At 41.7% G+C, this 24464-nt stretch overlaps 1 protein-coding gene across 1 annotated transcript in view; it reads left to right on the top strand.

Moving 5' to 3' along the window:
* Positions 1–4533: 4533 nt before the first annotated feature.
* Positions 4534–24464, top strand: part of TRPC4 (transient receptor potential cation channel subfamily C member 4) — a 144713-nt gene continuing 124782 nt past the window's right edge. Inside the window, exon 1 of the mRNA XM_051638820.1 lies at positions 4534–4670. The gene's annotated coding sequence lies outside the window, so the exon portion shown is untranslated. The remainder of the gene's footprint in view (positions 4671–24464) is intronic.

Raw genomic sequence — 24464 nt, 5'->3', positions numbered from 1 at the left:
ACTTGGTACTGGGCATTTTTTCCAGTAGTTCCCTTGCATTTGGCCCTGTCTAGCTTTTTTTTATCCTTTTCATGAAAACAAACTAAAAAAGAAACATATAAATAAATAACTAAAGTTCGAGATTCTTGAATCTAAGGGTTCCACAGCTGAGGTCAGTACTTGCCTGTTTTAAGGAAAGCATAATTATTTATTCACTTCCCTGGATCAATGTCTCTCCCTGTACTTCTACATCCATGCTCCTGCCTCTTACTTCAGTAATGACCCTTATTCTGCTTCTTCTCTGCCAATAAATATTTCATTAAAAATGAAAGATTTCTGCTGGTTTTCCCCCCTTCTTCTTTCACAAATTCCTCATGTTCTTTGATAATCCAATAAAAGGAATCTCTTTTTCTCAAGTCTTGGAAACTTGAGTTTTAATACATAAATGGCAATACACTGGCTGGTGTGAAAGGAAAGACTTAATAGTATGGAATGCCTGGTGTGGGCTGGCAAGAACAATTTAGTGCTTGCAAAAAGTTCTGGCTGGGAGAATTGCATGGCCTGTAACAATAGAAATAACAGAATTAACTTGCTACTGATTTAATAAATAAGATTAATATGGAGAAAAAATGTATAATCCTTATTCTTTGTAACAATGTAGTCACCAAAACAAATAGAAAATATTCTGAACTGCAACAAGAGTAATAACAGAAATCTGAGGAAATCTTCCTCCATTAGCCTAAATTAATAAATAATTATACTATTCATGTTTTAATTAATTTACTGGGATTATTTTAAATAATTGCTCTAAATTCTTTTCTTCTGTATGTAAATCTCCATCTTAATGAAAATCTCATAATCCTTTAAACTTTCATGCTACTATTAAGAAAAGCTATCATTAATACAAAAAGAAAAGATGCTGAGACATAGGAATATTATGGCACCTTTTACCTGGTACTGATTGAGCCAATCTGGTTAAAATTTCTGCACTGCTTTTTCTTTCTTCTTTAAACATAATGAGCCATCTCTCCAGGTAAACCAATCCAGCTTCACTGCTTTGGGCAAACATATACTGATTTGCACCTGCTGCAAATGTTCTTTCCTGTACCCATTGATATTAGAAGGCAAAACCAATTAGTATGTTCTAGTTGCTCCAATTTTCCCTTATTTTTTCAGGCTGCCTTTAATTGTTGTTTTTCTGTTTGTAGTGGTTCGTGAAATCAAACGAGAGATACACCCTAGTGACATTTGCACAACCTGCAGAGAGAAGGGAATAAAAACCCAGGCTGCTTAGTATTTTGGGGATACAAGATCTAGCTGAACTGCAAATGGTCAGCAGCTGGGCATGTGTCAGTAGGTGTTCTGAGGGGAATGGTGTAACATAGAGGTAGAAATGGAAAAGATCCCAAGGGAAACCTAATTCGATGTGATGCTATGAGGAGATTAAAGGAAGGCCCAGTCATGCTGTTACCATATAACCTCTAAAACCTCAATATGTGATAAGAGTTTCACAGAACGTTTAATTTTCCCTGTATACCTCTTGCTTCATGCCACAGAACTTACTGCTGAGAAACATTTGGCATCTAGCTACGTGCTAGGAATAAAACATACTGGCATACACTCAGAACATTGCAAAGATCCAGACCCCACTGTCCTGAATCAGAGATAAAATTCTATTTACTTTGTTTTCATCTCAGGAATACCACTGAGATTTTATCTGAGCATTAGCTTAATTGGGAATTACAAGCATTGGCAAGGCCCACAGGAGACTTATCATATGTAAAACGTCAACAAGCATAAAGCACATTGATAGTGTCTTGTTGTGTTCACCCCTGAAAAGAAGAAATGTCACAACGAAACAAAATAAAAGATGAAGAAAATACTGTTAATTATAGAGGTATTTGCTTCTAGTAAATTGAACATTACAATCAAAGCAGAACTTGGTTTCTCAAGATATGCTACTGAAACGTATGGGAAAAAAAGCACTCTGCTCTCAGAATTGAGCATCAAATACCTCCAAAACTCTCTGCAACACTTCTGATCTGTAGTAATGCCGTGCAGCCTCAGTAGTTCTGATAGCATGAACAAGAGGTGCAAACTCTCCAATAATAAGGTAGATCAGCTCCGCTAACACTTCCAGTGCAATTTAATGGTGTCGTCTTTTCTGTATTTCATTGCAGGCTCCCAGGCTGCCTTTGCAGTGCCGTGCCTTTACTTACCCAATTCTGTCTGCTTGTCTTTGCATGGATGTGCATGCAAGGGCTATGTGTGTATATATACATACATACATATTTGTGTGTCTGCTTCAATGCAGTAGGAATGTGGGAAGCTCAGCTTCCCACACTAGCTGCTTTTGACATTTGATCAGTATCTGAATCAACGTGAGTTCATCTCATGAGTTCAATTAACACCTCTTAGGAAGAGCCTTAAAGACCTGTTACAGTGTGCCTGTGCTGTGCACTGCTCCGTGGCACTAGGCTGTTTCCTGAGAAGCTCCCAAAAGCACTGCATTTCTACCGAAATCTTGACAGCAACTAATTTGGGGCACATCTAAAATACGTCTCCCAGTGGTTCACCCACTGGTCTGATACAGAGGCTCGATGCTGCAACCGGGTAAGTCCCAGAGCAGAATCAGTCTCGCATTTTCACTGTTCAGCTCCCGCTGCACGTAAGGCAGAGCAGCCGCATCCCTGCATTCTTCTCCTCTGGAGCCCGCGCAGGTCTGGTGCCCGCGCTAGCAGCTGCCATGGAGAGCGGTGGAGCTGGCAGCTCCTTGACGTTTGCTGTAGCGGCAGTTTCAGCCTCGCCCGCTTCCTCGAGCTTTTCACGGCTCAGTGCGCCGAGGCTCCTCCAGAAGCACGGGTGAAGCTCAGCACGAGGGACACTTGGCCCTTTTTGTTCACATCGCCCCACACCCGCCCTCCGGGGCAGGCAGCGCGGGGGCTGCTGGTGGCCGCGCTGCCTGCGCGATCCCCCCGCGCTCGGCCGCGGCTCCTGCCCTGGGCTCGTTTCACCTGCGCGCCTGCGGGGGGGGACGCTGGGCACCCGGCGGGACGTGCAACATCAGGAAGTGGCGGCTGCCTGCTGGTTTCAGGCAGCAGCGGAGGCAGCCGCTGTGCGGGGCGGTGCGGGCAAGGATGGGCGCGGAGGGGACGCTGCGCCAGGCCGGGGCAGCGGCGGCCGAGCGGGGCACCCCGGGCTCTGCGCACCGCGGCAGGTGCCCCCGGAGCTCCGTGGCGGCACCGTGTCCAGACCCCAGCACAGCAGGACCGCGTCCAAACGAGTCTCAAAATAAAATAATAAAAAAAAAATAATACTTAGGTATCTTATGATATATCTCTGTCTGTGCACGTTGCGTTTTTTCTTACTATTTCTAAGCGCGTGTATTAAAGTTTTGTCGGGTTTTTTTGTTTGTTTGGTGATTATTTTTTTTGGGGGGGAAAGGAAAAGTAAAGTGAGGAAATGGTTTCTAGCCTCATTTCTTCCGCTCTCTCCGGTAAGAATCCCGGCTGCGGCTCCGTCCCGCACAGCCTCCCGGCCGGCGTGACCCGGCTGCACGGGGCGAGGCTGAGGGCATGACCCACGCCTCTTCCGAGCCTTCGCCGCGCCTCAGACACCAGCATCGCGAAAGCTACGGAGACCAAATCTCGGCTTCGGGCTCGGAGCGCACCGGTAGAGGCCCCCGCGGCGGCAGGACTCGCACAGCCCCTACTGCCATTCCATCGAGCGGTTTAGGTCGTGGCCAGCTGCAGAGAGACGTCGTAGCAAACTTTCTCCGCAGTCGAGCGCTGCTCTTCAGTCTATTTGTCTTTGAGCGGTCCCGCGCGGTGCACGACCTTGGCTCCCCTACAAGCCCAGCTACAGCTCTAGGTGGGTGTCCTCTCGCCCCTACCTCTGCCGGGGAGATGTTTGGGTGAACACCGAACAGCGAAGCACCCTCCAAGGGGCAGAGCTGGGGGAGCGTCCGGCCGCGCGGCGGGCCGGAGCCCTGCGCGGAGCCCTCCGCGGAGCCCCGCGGAACCCGGCGCGGCGGCGCAGTGCGCGGCGTGGCCGCGCGGGGGCGCAGCGGGCGGCGCGCACGGGGCGCGGGGAGCGGCGGGGGTTGGCGCGGGCAGCGCGGCGGGGAGGCGGCAGCGCGGGGGCCCGCGGAGGCAAAGCTTGCTGCCGGCCGAGGGCAGTGCGCGTCGGCCAGGGCGGAAAGCCTCAGTGTTCGCTCCTCTGCGCTCTTTTTGCCTTTCTTTCTGTCTTTCCTTCCCGCCCCGTGCTGCGCAGCCTGCGCTCCGGAGGGAACCGTCGCATCGGAAGGAGGTGTTAGTTTTTACAGGCAGCATGAGGCTCCCTGAGGGAATAAGGAGATGCCGCGCTGAGCAGCCAGGGAACAGTCTGCTGCTCATCTGTTGCACCGGAGCCCGGCGGCAGGCGCGGTTCCCCCGGCTGGAGATGAGGGGCACCCGTTAAATGGTGGGAGTGTATCCGAGAGTGTCCGCACGCGTGGCAAACATGAAGAAAACAAAGTAAAAATGGGAAAAAGTGGCTGAGACGCACGAGAACCAGTGAAATACAACAAACACCTTTTAAAGGGATTTAATTTACAAAAGGGATTGAAAAGGGTACTTATTTCTAAGGGAAAATGTGACCTTTTAAAGCTATTGAAGGAAGATGCTGGCTGTCAACGCATGCACCTAAACCAAGTAAGTTCTCGTCAACTTTGATATATTCTCTTTCTGCATCTTTGATTACCTTATTAATCTAAAAAAAATAAGTCCCTAAGGCGGTCTGAGGTAACTTTTGCGCCGACAGAAGCCTGAAGCGACATCGTGCACCACCTTGGTCACCGCCCAGGGGAGCATTTAAAATCTCTTTCTTTCTCTTGTGCGTTATCAGCGTGATTTTTCCTTCGCAGCCGCTGCCGTGGGAAGAGGCATCCCTCGGTGGCTGGGGGAAGCGTGACACCTGCAGGACAGCAGAGCGGGCAGGGACCGCTCCCCGGCCGCGCATGAGGGAGGCGGCTCCACATCCGCCGGCCGTTTGGGCAAAGCCGGGGAGTAGGGGCCAGGGGCGGGAGCCCGGCCCCCAAGGGGTCTGAGGGCACCCCGGCCCCCCCCCCCTCCCAGTTCAGCAGCGGGAGCTGACATGTCATGCACTGGGGCTGCCTGCTTTCGGCACCACGCACACGGCTCGGGGTGCAGGCGGAAAACCGGGGGGCAGCGAGGCAGGTCGCCCCGCCGGTCGCTGCTGTTGTCCCCCCCCACCGCCCCGGCACCGGCGGCTGCAGCTGGGATGTCCTCGCTGTGCCCCCGAGGAGACGTCGCCATCCTCAGCTGCAGTCTGCAGGGACCCTCAAAAGGAGGCTCAGGTCCTTCCAGGAGCCCTCCGGGGGGCACCCGGAAGACGGCGAGACAGGTAGATAGGAGGAGGGCACGGTGGCACAAGTCGCTGGTGGGATTCGTTCCTTCGCTGGGTTTACACTTAACAGATCCAGACTGCGTGGCGATCAGACAGAAGCCATAGCCCTGTTGGAAAGAAGTAGCTTATGATACTCTAGAAGCTTCAACACTGACAGAAAATCACGCTCTACAAAGAGGCTGAACTGTGAAATTTGCTGCAATTGGCAAAACCAGCAGCCTTGTTAATCTAATAATTCCCTGTTCTTACAAGAAGAGCTCGTTTTATGCACTTCTGTTTTACTGGACTAAATTGTGTGATTTCCTGTTAGCACAGCAACCAAAATTTATATTTTTCTACCTATGCCTTATGAGTCAGATGGCTCTTCTAATGCTAAAACACGTTTTAGGTGGAAGTAAGCAGAACTGCTTTCTAGTCCATGCTTTTCTTCCAGACAATGAGTACTCCTCAAAAACTAAGTGAAAATAATAATAAAACAGAGATTGCACCTTGGTTTCAACTAAGAAAGAAATGTTTATTTTTGTAACACACAATGCACATACAGATTTCCTACAGAATACAATATATACAGAATGAGGAATAGTTTATTTCAAATCCTACACACTAAATTAAATGCCAACATTATATCACCTTTAAATCCAGTCTCCTTGAATTTTCAAATTAAATTGTACTGCAGTGACATAGCATGTTTCAGTGTTTACATACTTTCTCCAAAGCCCCGACATGGCTAGCTTAGGAAGGCTATCTATGCAAACATGCAGATTTTTTCCATTATTTAACCTCATTCACATAATTAGGAGTTTTATGTACAGTCAGAGAAGCCAAGCATCATAGTAAGACTGCTTTAGAACTGTCTTATGATAGCAGAAGTTCTGAACTTAAGAGAAGACCTGAGTTTACACCCCTCAGAAATAGTCTAAACATCCTTAACTCCTTCAGTATCAAAACAGATGAAACTGTTATGGCATAATTTGTTTTTTCTTTGGTGTTGCCTTCTGTACTGAAAAGCCTTGGTTTTGCTTGAAGAAGGATAGGGTTATTTAGTATAGTTTTTCTTCTGCTGTTTAGACTTCAGAACAGATGATACTGTACTTGGAAATAGCAAAACAAAAATATGTCTGTCTTCTAAATACAGCTCGGTCACTTACTCTTACTCTATATATAGTAGTAATTGCCCCTAAAATAGCTCCAGAAATAAGTTCCGTTTCTTCTTATTTAGAGCCAAATACTGCTAGTTGAAATTTACATCCGTTGAGGTCACTACAGATCTGGTTTGATCTTGCTTATCTTTTAGATAAGCCTGCTGAAAATATTGGATGTGGAGCAATGTGGCTTCACTCTTCATGCAAGTGGCTTTGCATTACTCCAATGTGGACAGCCCAACAAGTATATGTTGAAGGACACATGCACAGAAAAAAGTTAAGGGATTAGCTCTCATGTATGTGTGTGTGTATTGCCTCACTTAGATGACAAATACAAATGAGCCTGACTGCTTCTCCCAGGTCATGAGGCATGTTTCCATGCCGGTACACTGTTTAATCTGTCAGCCTTTTCTGGGATGTATTTCAGTGAAGAAGTGGTAAATCCATCAGGGACAATCCTGTGCAGCACATCTGTCTGCTTCTGGCAATTCTGGTAATCAGTCCCTTGTGGAGGAAAATCAGTCCCTGAATTCCTTTTGAAAATTATGACTAAGTCATAATCATAAAAAATTATGACTAAGCTTAACCTATGGAAGGGCAATCTGGAGCAGGAAGAAAATACACTGTTATTACCTGTTTCAAGAAAAAGCTGATAAGCAGAGGAAGCATTGCTCTATTCAGACACTTAATGGCTTTAAGAGTGTCACATTTACCATTACCTTTTCAGATTTAAGTTGTGTTAGATTATATTCTGCTTATTTTATCTAATATAACATTTTAAATTACTGAAAGCAGGTCAAAGATAAAACTTTGTGTATAAATCAATCTTTTATCACCACGTTTTGTGACAACAGACAGAATTCCATAAAACATCTATTTTGGAAGCCTTGTATCCACTGAGAAAGAGAAGACAGACTTGCCATTACTTAACTACACTGACACTAGTGTTAGTATAACACCAGCAACAATGGTGCCGGGATCCTCACGTCCACTGTGCTTTTTTTGCTGCAAAACAAATTGTCCTGACTAGACATATTAATTATTATAGTTTTATACAGTGAACCAGAGGAAGGCTGAGCAAACAAAATCTTCTTATTATAGCAGATATCCATGCAGAAATCCTTCATAGGTACATTAGCTTTCTGTCAAATAGAATGTGAAACTGTTAAAAGAAAAAGACCTGGAAGTGAGAGGTAATTGTTTTTTGCAGTGAAGTTTTCAAATAAATTGAAGGTTTTAGCATGCCTTGCAGAAAAAAGTAACAAATAAATGAAAGTTACTTATTTTAGTAGGTTTTTCTTAGCATTGTATGTTGTTTTCTTTCATGCTCTCAAATGTCTGTTTTGGTTTGAATTCTCAAAGCACTACTTCCACTTTTTTTACAGCCACTTATTTCTAATTTAGATAGTGACTGGTGTGAGACAAAAACTGAAAAGAACCTTGGATGAAAATTACCTTTTTTTACAGCTAAGCCCTTTTTCAGTGAATGTGGGCGAGAGTGGGACAGGGAAACTTCCTCAAATTTGAGTGAATTTTACATGTCTAAGAGTATGAGTGAGTCAGACCTAGCCTGTAAAATCTATGACAGCTTCTGCAATTGCCCGGTCTCTGAGCTTGTGCAGAATACACTCATCGGAAAAGCTTCTCACACAGCTGTCTGTAGTGATGGCCTTGAGCTCTTCCAATCCCAGCTCAGAACATACTGGGTTTGCACTTGTATGTCCCTTTTTTTCTTTTTTTCTTTTTCAGCGATTCTTTCTGATACCGGTTTTAAGGACCAAAAGTACATCCTTCTTTGGCTCGGAAAATCATAAAACTCATTCCATCTGCATTCACATCTAAGACCAGACTGGAAAAACATGCACTATAGTTCTCATGCCAGCTGGTCATGCAAGGTGCAGTTCAGTTGCCTAAAGCATCTTCTCTGATGGCCAACTGCCACTCTAGCAAGACACCAGTCTCCCATAGGTCTTGTAGAATAAAGACTAGCCTTTTGTGGCTACACCTGATAACTTGAACTGGCACAAAATACCTATTTGCCAGCTATTGAGGTGAACCTGTAGTGTCTTCCTTCCTTAGGAAGAGAAAGGCAGCAGCAGAGAGTGAACCATCCCCTATATCCTGTCATCTCCTTTGTAGCAGAACTAGCATCTTCCAGAGGTGCCTGTCTCTACTAACTAAACAGCAAGACCTGAAATAAAACCCCACCTTCTTAAGCTAGGTTATCTGAATCCTAACTATGCAGAGGAGGCTGTGGTAGTACAGCATAAAGGTTAAATAAGCACAGTGTTAAGTGGTGAGATCCAGGAATGGTTGCTATAATCAGACTGAAATGCAGGTGGTTTGTTGTGTTTTGTTTTGTTTTGTTTTAAAACAACAAACACACCATGCATCCACATTCACATGCACCAAGCTTCTTGTGCTAACTTTGAAACAGTCTGTAAATAGCATGAACTTAGAACTGCTTGTTGGGTGTATGCTTCTGGGATTTTGCCAGCTGCCATCTCTTCAATCCGTTTTCCTTACAAAGGATTCTTCAAAAAATGCAGTTGTATGCAAACTGCCAATACCTACCTAAACCATTTGTCACTTTTCAGTTCAGGTGACTGGTTCTCAAGTCTGTCACAGAGAGGCAGCAGCTACCAAAGAGCCAACGATTTTCTTGATTCAAGTCCCAAGTAGAGGGGATGATTATTAACTCAGGCCATAAAGCATGAGAGGAGCATTAATACAAGTCTGTATCTAGTCTGAAATGTGTGGTGACAGCCTTGCTGTTCCTTCTGAGATGTGGGCATTCTGCCAGTTAGGTCTTGTCTGTAGTAGACTCCATGTGGGATTGACTGAGAACTTCTCTCTTTAACCATAATTTAATCGAAGTAGGAAGTTATCAGTCTTTGGAAAATCAGTGCAGTCCTGTGTTCATTACTTTAATGGACCAGTGCTTGCCTGCGTTCCTTCTGTGTTGCCCTAAATCAGGGGAATAATAGAGTTGTGTTTTGTGGATGAAAACGGTAATATTCCTTAGCATTCAGATGTCTTCCGCAGATCAGCAGTTTGCTGTAAGACCTGAGAGTACTGGACTAAGAAGACAGCACCAAATTTGTAGCAGAAGATACCTGTTATGCTGTGTCTGATTAAGATTGCGTCTGGTATATTTATAGATAATGTAAAAAATATTTCTTGCTGACAAACTTTTAAAAGTTGTAAAATGGGACTTCTGCATCAAAGGTCAGGTTGTTTTTATTTAGCCACCACAAATTTCATTGCCAGTTCTAAACCAGCCCTTTACATTCCTTTCTGGAGAGAGATGGAAACCTCCAGTGGATTTAGTAGTCCATCTAATTCATGACACAGAGTGGGATGAATTGCTCTCTGCAGATGTTAATAGTTGCTGATTACCAGTGGATTTCACACAGTTAAAGTTAAGTGAGATGAATCTCAACCTGGAGGGATCAAAAAATAAGAGGGACAGAAAAGATACCTTCTTCCAAGGTCCTGTTGGCTTGCACGGTATTGATGCTGACAGATATCGTAAGAATAACTAGATGAACACAACATACTTCAGATATACTGTTGTCTGTTTTCAGAATTTGTAAGAGTTTGTGGTTAGATTGGTTAGCTGAAATACAGCCTGTAGCTGTGCCAAAGGAAACGGGAGTGTCAACTGGACCCTTCTAAAAGAACACACAGTTCTGGGCTCTCACATCCCGCCTTCTGCAAGTGCAAGATGTCTCTCTTCTGGAGAGAACATACTGCATCTGTGGAGCAAGGGAAAGCAAGCGTGGATTTTCTTCAGATGCTCTCAACATCGCCATCTCTACCATATACCTTAGTCTGCTGAATACATAATTACAACAGAAATTATCTTCCAGTGATTACTGTACACGTGGAAATGTTATTATGAAAACACTTCAAAATAAATCCTTCTGCTGCTGCGCTTCAGCACTAGCTGCTACATACATCCTGCCTTTCTTCCACTGGAAAATAACTAAAATTTTTCCATTTGTATTCTGCTTATAATGAAAATATTGTGGTTTAGGTTGGGAGAGATGTTTGCCTTTCATCTTTGATGGCAGTCACTTAAAGCAATTAGTGCTGCAGTCAGTCCCTTGAACTTTTTTGTGCTGGCAGGGTTTGTTTTTCAAATTTGATGTGTTCTATGGTATACTTGTATCTGCAACACCATCAGTTTAAAAAACACAGTTTCCCTATGGTGATTTTAACTGTCTAGCCAAATACCCTACAGAAGCAATTTTGGTCATGAATAAAACCAGGTTGCCTACAGAACAATTGTTTAATTTGCCTTAAGCCTCTTAACTACAAAGCTGTCATTCAAAAGCCAGTAACTACTTATCTTTGAATTCATCTAGACACCTTAATATCCGACCTGTCTTTAGAGCTTCAGGAAGGGACTGGTAGTTTCATAGGGTGATTCATGTGACCTATCTTTAAGGAAATTAGTTGCCCCCCACAGGGGATGCATTTCTTCCCATTTGTAATAAGACTTGGATGACAAACTAATCTTGAATCTCAGTGTTTTGGTTTCCTAAGTTAGTGAATATAAATCTCGCCTTTTTTTTTTTTTTTTTTTTTTTCCCAAATGTTTTAAACCAAAGTAGTTCATCGTGCCATATAATGATGAATAAAGCTTGCTAGTCTAAGATGAAGAATATGCTATACTAATTTTTTAAAACTAGTTAGTGACCTGGCACCTATGGCAAAGATCACATGTTGCAAATTGTTGGCATATGTAGGTAATTATACTGACTCCTGGGCTGTAACTACTCTGATTTTCTTGTAAAAGTTACCAGGATTAGTACAGAGCAATTGGAAAATAATTTTAGTCTGCCCACTTACATAAAAATAGTTTTTTCATGACTGTTTAACTTAGCGATGTTAACTTTGAACATATTTGTTTATGAACTGATGCCAGTTGTACCAAATACTGATGTGATTTGAGAGTATTACATTTATTGCTGCAATGTCTTTAGGTAGAATTAAACTTCCACAAAACTCTTATTTTCCCTTCTTTTTTTTCTTTTGGTTTGTTTGTTTGTTTGTTTTTAATTGAAGATTTGCATCCTCTGCAATGCTTTAAACAAGCACACTGAGCAAATGTTTGAATTACCCCTCTTTTAAGTGTGACTTTGTCCACAGATGAGGGAAGCAGGGAATGCTTGGTGAACCTGGGTTGCATTTCAGTGGTCAGCCACAAGTCCAGCCTCAGCTGCACTGACCCACTGAACTAACTGACAGCACACACTGGGTTTTGTAGAGACATGTTATGATAAAAGAAGGATATCTCATGCATCCTCAGAGTGCTTCCTCTTCACTCACCCTCATTCTTCTACTGCCTCTGCTGGCTCCAGCTGAGAGCTTTCTTCCATCTGCAGAAGTCCTTTGGGTTAAGTACAGACAAGGCCTATATTTTAATTCTTTATAATTAAAAAAAATATCCAATGCATAAGATACAATCTTATTACTCTCATAAAAAGGTTTTTCATTGCTTAGCACATTCAGTGAAGCACCACATTGTTCTACCAGTATCTTCTTACTGATGCACTGTTGTGCATTCATCCTTGCCCCTTACTACTGTTGTATTTCCCACTTGCTTGCTCAGAATGTTAACTTCAGAAATCATAGGTTGCGCTCTTGATGGCTCTGAAGAGGATTTCATTTGGCTTTAGTGTTACCAAGCACCGGAGTCTCTGGGGAAGAGACAACCACCTAACTCTCAGGAGAGGTTTAGGCCAACAGTACCCGTATGTGGGTGGTCAGGTCTGTCTGATGTGATGCATTCAAGGAACTCATTAGTTGGTTGGTCCACAAAGCATTTGTAGCTCTTCAGAGCACTGCTAGTATAATAGAATCATAGAATTATTTAGGTTGGAATGGACCTTAAAGCTCATCTGGTTCCAATCCCTCTGCCATGGGCAGGGACACCTCCTACTAGACCACATTGCTCAAAGCATCATCCAACCTAGTCTTGAACACCTCCAGGGAGGGTGCATCCACAGCTTCTATGGGCAATGTGTTCCAGTGTTTCACCACCTCATAGTGAAGAATTTCTTCCTAATATCTAACTTAAATCTACCTTCTTTCATTTGGAAACCGTTGCCCCTTGACCTATCACTACAAGCCCTTGTAAAAATTCTCTCCCTAGCTTTCCTGTAGCCCCTTCAGGTGCTGGAAGGCTGCAATAAGGTCTCTTTGGAGGCTTCTCTTCTCAAGGCTGAACAACCCCAGTTCTCTCAGCCTGTCTTCACAGGAGAGGTACTCCAGCCCTTTCACCATCTTCATGGCCCTCCTCTGGACTCACTCCAGGAGCTCTATCTCCTTCCTGTGCTGGAGGCTCTAGAACTGGACACAGTACTCCAGGTGGGGTCTCGTGAGAGTGGAGTAGAGGGGGAGAATCAGCTCCCTTGGCCTGCTGGTCACACTACTTTTGGTGCAGCCCAAGGAATGAGTAACTTAGTACAGTGTATCTCACACTATCCAAAGCCCACGTGCCATAGTCCTTATTTTCAGGAATAATAATTGCTGATCCTTCTCAGTGATAATATCCAACCAGGCTTCTCTTAAAACCAATGTTTTGCTGAGTTTGGGCAAAGGAGCAAGGACATGAGTGAGACTTAAAGGAAGAGAGAAATAAATTGACCTATCAAAACAAAATGGACAAAGAAGAAGGTGTATTAATTTTAAAACAAGTCATACAGATAAAGGACAGTGAAGACTATGACTCTGTTGAGTCATATACATCAAATAGGTGAGCTTGTGCTCATATTCTCCGTGATAATTCCTGCTGACAGTTAGATAATAGCCATTTTTCAGGGCTTGATTTCCTTCTGGAAACATAGCAGTTTGGTAGTATACTGGGGCAAAATGGCATTACTAAAAGTAATCATATTCCATTAGTGTTTTCTTGGCTAACTGCCTATTTCCGGTTATCTTAACACTATTTCCTTAAAGCCTTTACTTAAAAGAAAGCCTACTGTAAAAATTACTTAAAACAAGCAACAAACCATAACAGCAAGTCTATAAGGGCAGCACACGATGGAATTAATTTTGAAGAAATAAGATGCTACCTGTGTTTCATAATTTAACCTTGATTCAAGACAATATTTAAACATAAAGAAGTCTTGGTGTCCTACTGAGAGCGATGCTTCAGATGTGTTTTTTTTTTTTGTTAAGTATCGACTTCATTCTGCTTCTGAGCATGATTCATTTGCCTGCATCCAGGCTGAAGGGGTATCTTTTGAAAGTTAGGGTTAAATTGCTATATATGATACCAAAGAAAAATACCAATACTACACAAATTCATATAGAGAATGCAGCATCACTTTAGCAATTTCACACATGGTAGAATTATATTATTAAAAGCATAATTTAAAAATTTGCCCCCTTGGTTCCAGGAGAATTACGATTCTCTGGAAGTTTCATGTTTCTCTATAATGTAGCAGCTTATGAAAAATATTTTGTGTCTCCTCTGCATCACTCTACTCTGATGCAGCCAATACAAGTACAAGTTGTGGACAGTCTAGTCCAAAGTCTTACTGCTGTTGGGTATTTTAGAAAAATATGTAGGCCTAAAACATGAATGTATTTGCCCTCATTGCCATGTTTGCAGCCCACATCTACCATGTGTAATATTGGGATGGCTCTCAATATTTTTTTCCATCCTCTAAGTATTTTTTTCTGTTGCAGTTCACAGACTGATACAATGAAACTTTTCATGGAATGTAGCACCGAATCTTTGCTTTAGGCATGTTGTTATAGTTGACAAGGACTGAAATCTCACTGCATCTAATCGTAAGAATTCTTGCATCTTTCTGTTGCTGGGAAATTGTCTTTAAGAATGAAAATTAAATAGGCAATAACACATACCATTTTTAAACCAAACCTCTTTTTCAATAGTTTGTACAACATTCAGAAAACATTCTGAACAGTTTTATTAATAGAATTGCTGGAAAACTGATTGCCATTTCAAAATTATAGCACATCAAACTCTAGTGTACTACAACATATTCAATATGTTCACACTCTTATTCATACTTCCAGATCACATCTATTTCATTGAACATAAGGTAACTCAATTTTATTTTAGTGTTTTATCTATTTATGTCACCTATGAAACGAGGTGTTGGGTTATGAAGGAATCATCAACATTTTTGTTCCGTTTCTTCAGTTTTGCTTAATGTCTTGTGACATCTCAATAACTCTTCTGAGTAATAGCTCAAAACACTGCAGTACAGCTGATTTCCAATGTGGACAGTCCATGACAAGGTTTTGTAGGAAAGGGAAATAATTCTGATTTTTTTTTTTTTTTTCATTTTGGGGGAAATAGTAGTGTCTGCATCCTTAATCTGAAAGATTTACAGATGCCTAAATTGTATTCTGTGCCAAATTATGCTTATAGAGGCTTATATTTTCTGTGTTTATACCTATAACACACATATCTTTAAATTCCTATAATAGAAGAACACATGTATATTTATATATTTAGAGATATTTATGTGCACTATATGACTGAGACACATTAAAGGTTAATTTTTACACTGATGAGTGAAAGTTAAGAGCTATCATGAGGTCAGGAATTCAGCCCAATAAAGTGTCTATCATGTGTGTCTACAGAGTTACTCTGTATCTTGTTAGCTGGGAACACTTACCTCTCTTTGCCCTTGCTTATATGATTTAAATACCAAATGTCTGAGGCCAGTTCTTGGCCAAGTATGGCTTCTTTGCCACCCCAAGGAAAAAAGAGCTGTGAATTTAATTGTAATGGCAACCTACCAGGATGTGGAAAATTTGTAGGTGTACAGAGGCAGATCCATTCCTCACTAGTTGAGAAACTCCCAGGAGGTGGAGGCTTCTTCAGTTGCCAGCAGCTTCTGGGCATGGAGCTGACAGTTTGCTGAGACACAGCTCCTACTAGGGATTTTTTTTTCAGAAGTCTAGTAGCAAATACAGCTTGAGTAGGACTGATCCAGTATCTTCCACAATGTTTGCTATCCAGAAGGAATTTTTTTCATAGACTTTTATGTAGAAATAATAATTCACCTGTTTTAAAACACAGCAGTCTATTAATCACGTTCATGTAAGTCTAACAATAACACTTTTCACTGTTTAATCCTTAGATGAACTGCACATGGCAGCTGTCAGGGAAAGCTTCTGAAAGGAGGCAGGATACTTTTATGCTATTCTGCTTCAAAACGTCCTTAGAAATCTGCTTCTGAGTGTAGAGGCCACAGTGTGTATGATATAAAAAGGAAAGGTAGTTGATCCTCTGGGACCCTTCTTGTTGTTTCACAAAGAGTCACTGCAGCAGCAGAAGCCTCGGAGCTGATTGTGTTTTGTAATCTCATGCACTTGTGTGTAAGAACTGTTATGAGAATAGAGAAGGAGGATACAGGCACAATATAAGGGTTTTTAGAGCAATTGGTGTGTATCATCTAAGCCAATCTAGAAAACAGCAGCCTGGCCCAACAGTTTGACCCCCCCTGTGACATGCACCTGAATGCAGTCCTTGTTGATTGGTTCAGAAGAGCAGTTACTTGAAATATCTGAAAAATCACCTTTGTTGATATGAAAAGGAAACATCTAACCAATATCCCATCTTCTTGCCTTAAACCTCTTGATCATCTCTGTCCTCAGCTGTCTACAAAACACTGAAGAAGCGGCCCCACTTTTGCCTGGACTTGTGAAGCAGATACACAGGGTGATTGACTATAAAGGAGGGGACAAAGCCAGCTAATCCCTTTGACTTCTCTAGATAACTATGTTAGATTTAGTTACGAATCAGTCCATAGAAATTACTTTTCAGATCTGGATCTCATATGTTTAAAAAAAAAACTTCAGTTTTCAGAATTGTGGCACAGAGAGGTTAAATGACTTCTGACTTATTAATTATTATTATCTGTCATCTGTAGATAATTTATCTAGTTTGAGTGCTGGCTAATAATTTATTGGGTGGAACTGGTAACATCCCGGATCAGATCAGGGTCAGTACTAGTTCCAAGGCAAAATTTGTAAAAAGCAAGGATTTTACTTGGATTGCTGGATCAAAAGTGAAGATGATAGTCAAAAGCTGTACACAAAATCAATTTGCTACTTGTAGTTAAGTCAGTAGCAGCTGTTCTGAAGGACATGGATAAAGCACAGACTCATTTTTGCTGGTCCATAAAGTGGGCTCTTTTCTTTCTTGATTGGATGTTAGGTTTTTACAAACATGTTTTCACAGTTATTTGCTTTAATATTCTGCTGCTTATCTCCTTGCTTTTTATAATCATATATTCCATTTTGAATAATTATTTTACTATGTCCTACCAAAAAACACCAAGCTGAAGTCTGTCCCAGAGTTGGAACATTGACACACACTGAGATTCCTCCTCCAGCTGTCTAAACCTTGAATGCCAATGCAAAGAAACTACTTTCTTCAGGGGCTAATAATTCTCTTCAGGTATACTACAGGCTGGAATAACCTCTGAATGTCCTTTGCTGAGTGAGAGCTCCTAAGTAATCTTAGTTTAGTATCTCTAGGCTGCTGACAATAAATCTGTTCCTAATCAGAAGGCTGAAAATTGCAAAGAGTGACAACTGCAAGCCTCATCTTTCCCATTTTCCTCTGCTGCTTTTCATGGTTTCAACAGTGGTCAGAAACATGACTGAACAGAACTAGAAAAGTAGACACCCCAAAGTTTCCTATAACACTAAAAACACGAAGACATTTCCAAAATGTCTGTATCATGTTTTATTTAATAACAACAGCAAAACGAGAAACAAGTTGTTACAGGATTACAGGTGTGAAATGGATTACAGATGAGAAGAGAAAGCAATAGTAATAAAGACCAACTTAAAAGGTTTAACAGCTGTTCAATTCCAAAAGATTAAGGGTGTTTCAGTAAAACATACAGAATAGGAGGAACCACACCAGGTAATAGCCAAATACTGAAGAGATTTCAAAGAGGTTTTAAGAGTAGATAAAACCATGGTTTGCTAAAGAGGGAAGAGATGGTTTGAATAGAAGATTAAAAGATTGAATGGTACAGTGAAGTCAAAAAGCTAAGAAAAGCACTTGCTCTGTCATTTGCTAGTTTGTATGACTGAAATGGGTAGTAGTAATTTGAGAAAGAGTAGTTTTTAAAATATACAATGACCTGAACTATTGAACTGCATTTGCAGTGTAGCAGTACTGTTGTACTTATATATGTGTATGTTTCCATTGCTTTCTGCCTTATAGTACACAGAACATTTAAACAGAAATCCTACAATAATGAATTAAATTATAATTTCCTTAGCCCCAGATTTATTCCATGCACTGTGAGTGATCCCCTACCCAGCTAGGTCAGATTTTGCTTTTCTACTGACTTAGCTATGATACTGGTTCAACTGCAGAATAGCTGTAATGCCTTTGATATTTTAGCAGCAGTCAAGACTGAAAGATACTGCAAGTGGTGGGACTAACTGAGCTACTGGAGTGTTGGCAATAGAGAGTGGAACATTTTACCATATACCGTCTTGGAGATTTCACATGAAAGAAATCGAAGGGTGCATGAGAATGTGCTTAAAATTGCCTGGGAAACCACAAAGAAAACAAAATACAATAATACCACTGGAGCCTTAAATAACATTATCTGAGTGACACTAAAAGTCAGCTATGTAGTATCATGGATATGATTGCTGAACTGTAGCAGTCTAGCAGCTCTTGAGAATCAAATGAATAATGTATTGGGGTGATACTAAATTATTAATTGTATTTAATTCTCAAAAGATTCTCCAGCTATCAAGTAAGAAGCAACACACCAAGATCCCCACCGAGCAGTCAAGTAGCAGAGGCTTGAAACAAGCAAAGAGTTGTAAGAAATCTCTTAAAATTAATATGCTCTACTTGAACAGGTAGATGAAACTGGGGAGTGGAAACAATCCTTTTTTCAAGTAAAAGCAGTTGAAAGCGACACACATTTCAAGTGTCAACTGATCTTGATAATTTGTGTTGTTCAAAGTGCTGTAAAAATGGTGGTGTTATTTTCTCTAGAAGTAAGTGTTGGTTTCCTAAGTATAGCATTACTTGTGTGAACTGACACAGTGAACTCACAAACTGTGGTCGACTAACACCTGAAAGATAATAATAACTGAAATGAAGGAAATAACCCATGTTAAAGTTATCAGAAGTTTTTCAACTAACTTTGGTAGTCACAGCCTTACTGCCTCCATCTAAATTCTTTTAAGCCTTGTAGCTTGTGTTTGACAGTGGCAAAAAGCATATTTCTAGTAACAGAGGAAGCATATGCCATAATTTGTTGTAGTACTCTCCCAGACTCCAACTGCTTTCAGGTCACAGTCTTTCTTTGCCAGATACTGTTTCCCTGAGTTTTGTAATCCTCTGGAGGCTTTTGTATCATGAACTTATCCAGCCTTCTATGTAACCCATGTACATTTTTAGCATCTTCACAATCTTTCAGCAATTAATTCCTCCAGTAACTGCATGAAGACTCATCAGCTCTAGTTTTTTTGAACCTGACTCCAACTGCCTTTGATTGCTCCTGGATCTCTTACCTGAAAAGTCAGTGAAGAATTAATCCATAGCTACACAGGCCTGTATTACCAGCAAACCATATCCTGGACTGCATCAAAAGAAGTGTGACCAGCAGGTCAAGAGAGGTGATTCTCACCCTCTGTTGCTCTCTCCTGAGACCCCACCTGGAGCAGTGTCCAGTTCTGGATCCCCCAGCACAGGAAGGATGTGGAGCTGTTGGAGTGAGTCCAGAGGAGGGCCATGAAGATGATGAGAGGGCTTGAGCACCTCTCCTATGAAGACAGGCAGAGAGAATTTGGGTTGTTCAGCCTTGAGAAGAAAAGGTTCTGGGGAGAACTTATTGCAGCCTTCTAGCACCTGAAGGGGCTACAGGAAATCTGGGGAGGGACTTTTTATAAGGGCATGTAGTGATAAGACAAGGGGTGATGGTTTCAAACTGAAAGAAGGTAGATTTAGGTTAGACATTAGAAATAAATTCTTCACTGTGAGGGTGTTGAATCACTGAAATGGGTTTCCCAGAGAATTTATGAATTCCTCCTCCCTGGAGGTGTTCAAGGCCAGATTGGATGGGGCTTTGAGCAATCTGTTCTTAGTGAGAGGTGTCACTGCCCATGACAGGGTGGTTGGAACTGTAAGATCTTTAAGGTCAGTTCCAGCACAAACTGTTCTATGATTCCGTGATTTCCATTACTATGAGTGAAGCAAATTCTGTTTGACAGGAAACAGATATATTAATTAGAGAAAATCTTATATTTTGAGAGCCATGACTCCTACTTCTTTGCCTTGCCCCTTGTTATAAAAGAATAATTACAGAATACTTCCTTTTTCTTGATGCCAGCTTGGCAGAGGTAGCTTAGTCACATGGGAAAATAACTGGTCATGACTCATTTAGGCTTAGAGAAGAAAGGAAGATTTACAAAATATATTCTGTTTTGTTTATGGAAGTCTGTTTCAATGCTGGGAGCATAACTTCTGTTTCAAATACAGATGAAATAGCTTTGTAAAACCTGAATCATTATCTTCTGGAATGCTTGCTAATGCTAATTATCAGTCCTTTTAATGCCTGTACATGTGTTAAAATTGTGCTTATTACTCAGCATATAAATCTAATGCAAACTGCAGAAATTTAATTATTCACACTTGAACTTTTCACTCGTTTTGCACTCTAATGAATCGCTGCCCAGCTGAACTTGTCATTTTGAGTTTGTTAAAAACGTGTCTCAGTCAGGCTGTGAAACTGTAGAATTTAGGAGAATAGAAATTTACTGAGTCATTTAATACTGAAAGTAAGAGTGGGGAGACTACCCACTGAGCCATTAAGAATCCACTGTTATATTCTGTCTTTTGCACTCTTAATTACACGTATCACAAAGTAACAATTTCTCTTTTTTCTTCTGGCTTAAAGTGTAGAATTCCTGTGTATATGTTTCTCTTCAAGACATCTGAGGAAAATAAAACCGAGATCCTGTAACAAAAAGTTAAGTTTGTTTTTTCCAGTTTGCCCGTTGAAAGGAAAGGAGTAATCACTCAATCTCATTTCTCTCACATCTACCTGGTAAATTTAGATTCTATATCAAAGTCCTGACAAGACACATTCATAGTTGAGTTCCCTCTTAGTTGTTGTTGGCAGAAGCCCAGCCATGGGCCAGAGCGATTCTGATTTTCACCACAGCTTTGTTTGAAAGCTTCACATGTGCCAGAGTGATGTCAGTTCCCAACCCCGTGCAGTGTTGGCTTAGTTACTGTGTATGAACAGCTGAAATAGAAGTTTGAGTAAGCCAGGGACACACAGAATACCTGTGGCTGAACCATTTCCAAACTTTGAGGACTCTTGGAAGTGTTTCACAGTCTACTTTCCCTATCCTGTCTTAATTCATTTTTATTTGCCAGCAATACAAAAGTACTTTTATGATGCATATCACTGGCAGAGCACTAAGGACAATAATCTTGTAGTTCAGAAGTGCCACAAGATCTATAACTCAAGTCACTACTATATAATCTGAATAAAAAACTTGTTATTTTAATTTTGTTGTGTTGCTTTTTTTGCTCCTCAGCAACTGTATTGCAAAGCTTTTCACAGAATCACAGAATCTTAGTGGTTGGAAGGGACCTTGAAAGATCATCCAGTCCAACCCCCCTGCCAGAGCAGGATCAACTAGAGCACATCACACAGGAACATGTCCAGGCAGGTTTTGAATGTCTCCAGCGAAGGAGACTCCACAGCCTCTCTGGGCAGCCTGTTCCAGTGCTCTGTCAGCCTCACAGTAAAGAGTTTTTTTCTGATGTTTACGTGGAACCTCCTATGTTCCAGTTTGCTCCCATTGCCCCTTGTCCTATCTCTAGACATCACTGAAAAAAGCTTGGCTCTGTCCTCCTGACACTTGCCCTTAACATAATTGTAAACTTTTATGAGGTCTCCTCCTCTCCAAGTTAAGGAGACCCAGCTGCCTCAGCCTTTCCTCATAAGGGAGATGTTCCACTCCCTTAATCATCTTTGTGGCTCTGCGCTGGACTCTCCCAAGCAGTTCCCTGTCCTTCTCGAACTGAGGGGCCCAGAACTGGATACAATATTCCAGATGCAGCTTCATCAAGGCAGAATAGAGGGGGAGGAGAACCTCCCTTGACCTACTAACCACACCCTTTCTAATACACCCCAGGATGCCATTGGCCTTCTTGGCCACAAGGGCACATTGCTGGCTCATGGTCATCCTCCTGTCCACCAGGACCCCCGGGTCCCTTTCTCCTACACTGCTCTCCAGCAGGCCAGCCCCCAACCTGTACTGGCACATGGGGTTGTTCTTCCCCAGGTGCAAGACTCTACACTTGCCCTTGTTGAATTTCATCAATTTTCTCCCCACCCAACTCTCCAGCCTGTCTAGGTCTCACTGAATGGCAGCACAGCCTTCTGGTGTGTCAGCCAGTCTTCCCAGTTTAGTGTCATCAGCAAACTTGCTGAGGACACACTCTGTTCCCTCATCCAGGTCATTGACGAAAATATTGAACAACACCGGTCCCAGTACCGACCCCTGAGGGACTCCACTAGTCCCAGACCTTCAACTAGATTCTGTACCATTGGCCACAATTCTCTGACTTCTTTCTTTCAACCAGTTCGTGGTTTTTCTGTTTTTGATGTGTTTTGATCTGGGATTCAAAGATTCACTTTGTTCCAGCAGTGCCTAGTGTCTTGATCTTACTGACATAGATCATGCTGTTCAAAAATATTTCTCCATGCAAACCCTTGGATCACACATTTACTTTAGTCTTTGAGAAGGAAAAAGGCTCAGCCTGCAATGGCTCCATTTGATTTTTGCTGAGAATCTTGACAGGGTTACAGAACATTGCAGGTAAACTTTAGTCTTATTTGAGTAAAGAAAAATAATTATGAAAATAGAAATGAAATGGTAACATGTACAACACCACTGAGGTCTCAGTTTTCTCTCTTGGGCATTGATGGTAAATAATCCTTAGTGTTACAGGTGGCCAATTCTGGTTATGGGATCCAGAGGGATTCCTTCTGACCCAACCAAATGGATGGGAGGCTGCAGTTACTTATCCTTAGGTCCAACCAGTCACCACACTGAGCATGTATTCCCAAAAGACACATATGTGCATGTGAGCACACATGTAAGGAACACGGTTGGCCACACAGGTGAACACAAGCAGAACACAATGGCTTTACCAGCACTTGCACCCAGCATTCACATGGACATGAACACTGCAGAAGGTCTCATCCTATTCTTTCTCTGTATGGAAGTCCCTCTGGTTGCTGGTTTTAAGCACTCAGTCTAGCCAGTACCTGGTCCTATGTCCACCTGATCTCTCCCTGCTGCTGGCACCTGTACCGTGCACAATGTGACAGTAAATCTTCATTCAGGGCAAGGCAAACTGAAAGAATGCAAAGGAGAAAAAAGTTTCTAGATTTTGTCCTTTTTACTTCATGCTGATGCCACTGGTTGTCTGACAATACTGGTTACATCCATCATACTGCTTTGCTGTGTGTTTACTGTGTTGTGAAGCAAAAATGTCAGTAGAACATGCTTCGCCCTTTCTCAGCAGTTTTGAGGTAGGCAAATAAGTAGCTCTGTACTGTAACTCAGTGCAGAAGTGATACTCCTTTCTCTCAGTGTACATTATAGTAAGAGCTAATACTATGCTTTTCAGCTTCCTGGGTAGAAGATAAAAAGAAGATAAAAAGTACATAGTTCATACTCTAGATGAACTTAGTTGTAGCTTAATGTGTTATCTTCCTGGATCCAATTAGGCAATTTAAAGTTTCTCTGTGCTGCTGATGCATTCAAAATTTTTTGGTATTTTATGATTTACCTGGAAGAGTCTGTTAGGCTCCAGATTTTTGCGTTTTTCTATAGGGAATGTAAGTTGCTTGAAAATAATGTTTCTCCTTCAATTTTTTAAAATTGTTGTGAACTTTCATTAAAATTCATTATTCATACTGTGATGACAGCTACACACTCCAGCTGGGGCTCTTTTGAGCCCCAGACTAATCTAATGCTTGACCTCATGATACTCATGATACTAGTTCATAAACAGCACTCCTTACTTTGGATGTTAATGTGTCTACGATTAAGAGGTCTCACTTCTGATTAACCAATTTCTCCTTTCTCTTCTTGATGTCATTGTACTTATCTGCAATGGTCCAAAGCACTTGTTGTTTACCCTGAAGGGTCACATTTCCAAATGGCACGGTTATCATTAACAATAGCACATTTTAAAACAGGGAGTGATATGGGATTGGCTACATTTTATCTAATTTTACAAATACAAATCAAGAAGCAGACATCCAAAATTTTAATTACTCATTGGTGTAAAATAAAAACTAAACATATTTCCATTTTAAGGCTGACTGGGATGAAAAGTGTTCACACATACATTTTGGAAGCAATTATCAACAGAAATTACTGTCTTGTATATCAGGATTAAGATAAACGTATCATACTGAGAATCAAGAGTGAGTCATAGAGAAGCAGGGGAAGAGAGAAGTCCTGTCAGCCAGCCCAGACAGGCCTCTGCTCTGTCAGCACTGCTAGGAGCGTAGTTAATGAAGGAACAAACCACAAAAGCAGACATTGGAAATACATTCCCAAGCAGAGCATCTGGATCTTGCAGTTGCCAAGTATGATCTGCTTATACTCATAATAAATGCTAACACTATGACTAGAAGATAGAAAGGAGGAAGAAGGCAGGACAAAACAGCAGGAGCTGTAGCAGTAGCAGAACATGATAGTAAGTCATCCTTCCTGAAACTGAACTGCTTATGTTAAAGGACATGAGGCCCTGTTTCATTCTAATCATCAGGCTATGCATTTGCAAGACAGAGAATAGATACTGCTGGAAAACAAGGTCATTCTTTATAAAGGGACATAAAAATTGCAGTTGAGTATGGTTGG

This window comes from Apus apus, chromosome 1 (genome assembly GCF_020740795.1).
Source record: "Apus apus isolate bApuApu2 chromosome 1, bApuApu2.pri.cur, whole genome shotgun sequence".
Lineage (NCBI taxonomy): Eukaryota > Metazoa > Chordata > Aves > Apodiformes > Apodidae > Apus > Apus apus.
This window is presented reverse-complemented; position numbering and strand designations above follow the sequence as displayed.